The 5,803-nt window shown below is 42.1% G+C and overlaps 1 long non-coding RNA gene across 1 annotated transcript; it reads left to right on the top strand.

Moving 5' to 3' along the window:
* Positions 1–344: 344 nt before the first annotated feature.
* LOC140325454 (uncharacterized) lies at positions 345–5,803 on the top strand. Its single transcript, XR_011919682.1, has 3 exons — positions 345–469; positions 1,486–1,624; positions 3,329–5,803. It is a non-coding gene; the product is annotated as an uncharacterized lncRNA (long non-coding RNA).

The raw sequence follows: 5,803 nt of genomic DNA, 5'->3' as shown, positions 1-5,803 counted from the left end.
TAGAATGTTATTACCCGTCTAGTAATGTACTTTTTTGTGCTTTTGATATTACTGTGCTGTTCTAAATCACATAAGACCACGGCTGCAAAGTTTGGTGGATTTTTATTGCATAGCTGAGATCCTGGGTTCACTTTCCACCAAAACACTACAATTGGGGGGTACAGAAAAAAATTCAAAATGTCTGCGGGGCCGTGACCCATGGTGCTAGTCTGCATTCTGATTTATTTTTTTACACTCTCAGCAGTAAGCAGGGCTTATTTCTAATGTTTCCTGCTTTTCTTATGTATGTATAATTTGGAAGTGGAAGTTTGTGCACCATAGATGAATAAAAATATCTTGTTCTGACTTCCTTCCTAATTCTGGGAATATTTCCCTCCTATTAAACACTCATCATATGTCATTATGCTGTGTTCTTTGCAGAAATGGGCAATTGTGGAGAAAGATGACACCTTTGAAAATTCAGGTTTAAGTAAGTGGATGCTCGTTGTAACTTACTGTGGGAGCTCTGCCCAAACTGTGGTCTCAGTGTAGTTGGTTGTCCCCAACATTGACTTGTAATGCTTTGTTCCACTACGTGGCTCCGTATGGAGACTGAAGCTTATAGGGGATATTTTTAAGGGGAATATTTATATTTTTAAGGGGAACACCATAGTTGCCTGAGAACGTGCCTAATGTAGAAATGATCCAGGCAGGGTGTCCCATTCATTTGTCAAGTCCCTGGAGGGGACAAGTCCTATTTATTTGTCATATCTCTGACATGGTCCATCTTTCAGTCACCAGGCCCTTAGTAAGGTGCCCTTAAAGTTGAGATGCCCCTGTTGTGGATTTATGCTGAGAGACACTTTAGGAAGCCAAAAGCAATATAAATGCACAAAAGGTCTCTGGTGAGTTTTTTTGAGCACCTGGGCTGTTGTCATTTTGGCTTCCTTACCTTCTGAGTGGTACACAACAACAAGAATGCAGCCAGTGAAGCCAAAACATATCTATTTGCAAGATATCTGCTTGTCAGCAGTGGCAGATTCCAGATTTACAGCCTTATAGGTTACATTTAAGCCTTTGCCATCAGAACTGAGTTTCTGGCATTCCTGTCTTCTTGGATTTGTGTTTGTAGTTTGCTGTAGCACCCTCGGGATTCCTTTCGCAGCTCCTGATTTTTTTTTTAACATTTTAATTTTATTAATTTAGTATTTTCATAACAAAAACAGACAGAACCAACAGCAATCACATTAATACAATCAAAAAGTTGTTGGTCTGGTACATATTTTACCAAGCATCACCAACCAAGACATACAAACAAAACAACACACTATAACCATGAAAATAGAACCCTTACATTTCAACTACTAAAATTATCCATATCAAAAATCAGTAACAATGACATTTACCTGAATAAGCATGTCAACATCGCAAAACCCTTCTCTGCTGTTATCAGACATTCCACAGCTCCTGATTCCATTCACAGACCTGAATAATGTTGTGTTGCAGGTACCAGTGAAATGTGGTGACGTTGGAGTATTTTTCACCCCAGATGAGTGGGAATATATCGAAGCTCACAAGGAGATGTACATTGACCACATTCCCGATGACCCTCTACTGACGGAGTCCCAGCAAGACTTGGCTTCAGGTATTCTAGGATCAGAACTATCATCCCACAGGTCTACTTCTGCTCATTTTTTCACAGAGCCCCCCAAGAGACTCCTTGATCCTTTCCTCTGCTGTTCAGTTAGTGATCTCTCTACATTTACATGGTTACATAGTGAGCCAGGTTGAAAAAAGACACAAGTCCTTCAAGTTTCTCCACTAGGGAAATAAACATATCCCAGATATAAAACTATATAGTTAGAGGAATTAAAGAAAAACCCCGGGTACAATTTGCTCCAACAGGGGAAAACAATTCCTTCCTGATTCCATGAGACAATCGGATGTTCCCTGGATCAGCAGTCTCTGTTATCTTTTATGTAAGGTAAAAATTATGTTTGTTTTTTTTTTTTTTTTTTTAAGTGCAACAAAAAAAAAAAGGATGTAACACCGCTCCCTTTATTTTCAATCGCCTAGGCAATCGAGAATGAATGGGAGCGCAGAGCCTCCTGGGATACCTATGTCGCACATCCCGGGAGGCTCTTGCCTGCTCCTTCTGCGCATGCCCAAGCATCTCAGGCATGCACAGAAGGGAAAGCCAAAAGGGAAATAAATTGCATGCGCAGTGAGATCGGCAAGTTTTTTTCCCATCTATGTTACCTGATCTCGCACCTGCATCGAGTGACGTAGGAAGAAGAACCAGGAGGAACAGAAAAAAGATGGCGGTAGCTTAGCGTCCCGCTATCCATCTTGAGGCCGGCGTGGGACCCGATGGAAGAAACCTCCAGATGGATCAACTGCTCTTCGGGATTGAAGGTAAGTGAATTTTTTTTTGTGTTGGGTAGTTTTTGGATTTACTTTGTCTTTAAACTTCTTTTCCTCCAGACACCAAGAACGCCCCATTGTGCTTTGTAATGACCCTACAGTGAATAATTGGGAAGAGAGTTCTCTATGTCAGTGGTCACCAACCTTTCCAGTCCCGCGGACCACTAAAATCACCGGTTCCTGACCGCGCATGCGCGGGGAGCCGGGTGTCACTCAAAGAAGTAGAAACCTCCTCCAGAGTGACATCATTATGACATAACCCCGCCCACTCTCCCATCGCAGATCTGAGCATGCAATGGGGGAGTGGGCGGGTTGTGTCCAGGGACACAGCCGCCCACTTCCCCGAGCGCAGGCTCCGAAACGGGGGACATGGTCTGTGGCTCTGGCCGGTGCGCCCCCCCCCAGCGGGGTCCTTCTCCTGACCCAGCTCGGGGGTGCACCGACCAGAGCTGCAGACCCCCAAATTTTGGTTGGCAACTGCTGCTCTATGTGGACCATTTTTATAATTATACAGGGTGATCATATCCCACCTTACACGTCTCTTCTCAAGGGAGAATAGATTCACTTCAGCTAATCTCTCCTCATAGCTGAGCTCCTCCATTCCTTTTATTCGTTTGGAAAGTTAATCCCCTCCAGTATTCTGCAGATTTAGCTGCAGATGATGCACCAATGAAATTCCCCATAAAATGTTTTAAGCACAGGTTCCTTTTTTATCAGATTTTATTCTCGTATTTATTATTTTTCTCGGTTTGTAAAAGAATATTGGCATTATTGTATGTATTGTATTATCTCTTGGGAGATTCTGTGTTTATCAGAATCTAAAACGACCAGAGTAGCGTTACAAATAACACTTGACTGTCTGCAAGCTGCTGTTTTACCAAACTCTCCTGAGGGTTATTAAAATCTTTTTCTTGTTTCTTGCTAGTGAAGATGAATCCAAACCTTCCCTGGACCATCAGATCTGCCCAGAATGGAAGCTTCGGCGTGAGCACAGGGAGTCTGAACTTTCCACAGATGAAACAGATGATTCTGACGGCTCCAACAAATGCAAAACCCAAGACGCCTTTTTAGAATAATTTCGAACAGAAATCACTTTTTACAAAACATAAGTGGGAACACGAGGAGGAGGTAAAGTGAGACCTTGAGGTGATCAAACAGGCTCGGGAGGAGAACTTGGCACCAAATCCTCCTCCCAGTGATATCCCTCAGGAAACCTAAAGAGTGAAAGTACTTCTTAGCAAGTCTAAACCTTCTCATGCAGATATTAGTTGCTTGAAAAGTGAGATTTGGCACCCTGATAAAGCGCCTTGTCGATAGAATGCTGGTCTGAACAAGACCTTTTCTATAGTTTCTCACGGGGGGAGTGTTTAAACCTAAATCGACAATTTTTGTTTCCGAAATTTAACAGCTGTTCCCCAATACCAGACAATAAGTTGGGTGGTTGGCTGTGCTCATTTTTTCACCTATATGACATACAGAGGAGGCATTGCCACGGACATCTCCCTAGGGCTACGTACATATGTTCAATAGTTGTTGTTGGAAAAGTGATCCTTTCCAATGACATTAGACTGCACGATGCATGAACGAGTGATGTAAACACAGCGCCGTTCTGCTCTATGGAGTGGGAAGAACAATAGAGTGGCACTCCGCTGCGCTCTCTCCCCTTCACTTTCATTACGATCATTCCTCATTCATGGATCTGCCAGGGTGGATTTCATGAACAATGAGCGCTGTACACATGCCAGATTCTCGTCCGATATCAGCCCTGAGGCGATTATCAGACGAATCATCTGAAGTGTGTACATAGCCTTATATGTCTTCCACCAGTAGGCTGGAGGACCCCATAACAGTTTGGTTTATAATAGTTGTGTTCTTTCATTGGGGTAAAGTTTACTGCTTAGCAGAGTTTATATTTGAGGATTTTCCTAGGAATTCTAAATGGTTCGTATAGTTTTGTTACTTCAATGAAGAACTGTTGATGGGCATTGGTATTGAGGCAATTGAAGCCCTGAAAACAGTAACATCACTAATATCATTTGCAGTTCTATTATATTTGTATTTAGGGTTTTTCTAATCACGGAGATTCTTCCTGGTACAGAGCTTCCCATTAATGGAGAGAATTAGCTCTATATTTTTGTTTTTGAGGTCGAGTGTTTTTCATTTCATGTGGCTAAAGCAGAAGTCAAAATAAAAATCACACTTCATGCAGATTCGTCGTTTCATCGGGAGATTCCTTCCATCGGGTCCCGGTATCTGTTTTCAGCTGCCATCATCTTCTCTTTTCTTCTGGGTTCTTCTTTCTACGTTACCTGATCTTGCACTGTTCAGGTGACGTAGATGGGGGGAAAAAGATTGCCGATCTTACTGCACATTAGAGCTGCGACCTCTGGCATGCGTAGAAGGAGCAGCCAGGAGCCTCCGGGGATGCTTAACGAATGTATCCCAGGAGGCTTTATGCTCCATTCTGTCTTGATCACTGCAGCCATGTGTTGCACTTAAATAAATAAACAGAATTTTTACTTTATTTAAGGCTTCGTCTACACGGACTATGTTTCCCCAGCTTTAACCTGAGGCTTTTAAAGCCCTTGTTTGAAAGCCCCATGCATTCCATTAGGCTAATCTACACCAGGACGTTTCCTTGAGGCACGTTCACGACATTTATCCTAAACATTGCTTGCAACTTGCAATTTAACAGCTGGGTTACCGCTGGAAAACACCCAAAAACACGGGTAAATGCTTCCATTGATTTCAAGGGGATGTTTTCCCGCGCTTTTAAGCACTTTAATATGCAAATCGTTAAAGATGCGGTAAAATGCAGAAAAAAATGTGGGAAAACGCGGTATAGGCATTTCCAGCATTTTTAAGGCAAGCTTTAAAACGCTAATATTAGTGCATAAAAATGAATATAAACCAGTGCTCCACCCAGAAATTCTTTTGAGCCGGGTGGGAAGAAAGTGTAGGTAGGTGGCAGCCACTGTATTTTGACCCAACTCTTCAGTAACCACCCAAAAACAGCCGGGTGGTTTCTGAAAAGTGCCGGGTGGTACGGCCAGCTAAAAGGGGCTGGGGAGAACAGTGTAAACGCAATAGGAATGTTTACATGTGTTTTTAAAAAACGTTGTGTAGTGGACCCAGTCTACAAGGGTTTATCCTTTTATGTAAAGTAAATATTTTGAGTTTAGGTTGCTTTAAATAACAGGTCGACCCTCACTAATAATCAATTGTTTTCTTTTGCTTTCAACATCATATATAAAAAGAGTGCCGATATCTTCACACAGGATGGCGGAAGTACAAATTCTCATTAATTTGATGTCAAAGCTGCTATATTACAAAGTCAATTACCAGAGATGACTATTTTTTGCTATAGCTGTGAAGTTTAATAAATTATAAATACGTTAAA

This window comes from Pyxicephalus adspersus, chromosome 3, assembly GCF_032062135.1.
Source record: "Pyxicephalus adspersus chromosome 3, UCB_Pads_2.0, whole genome shotgun sequence".
Classification (NCBI taxonomy): Eukaryota; Metazoa; Chordata; class Amphibia; order Anura; family Pyxicephalidae; genus Pyxicephalus; species Pyxicephalus adspersus.
The sequence above is the reverse complement of the archived record's forward strand: the minus strand, read 5'-3'. Positions and strand labels throughout refer to the sequence as shown.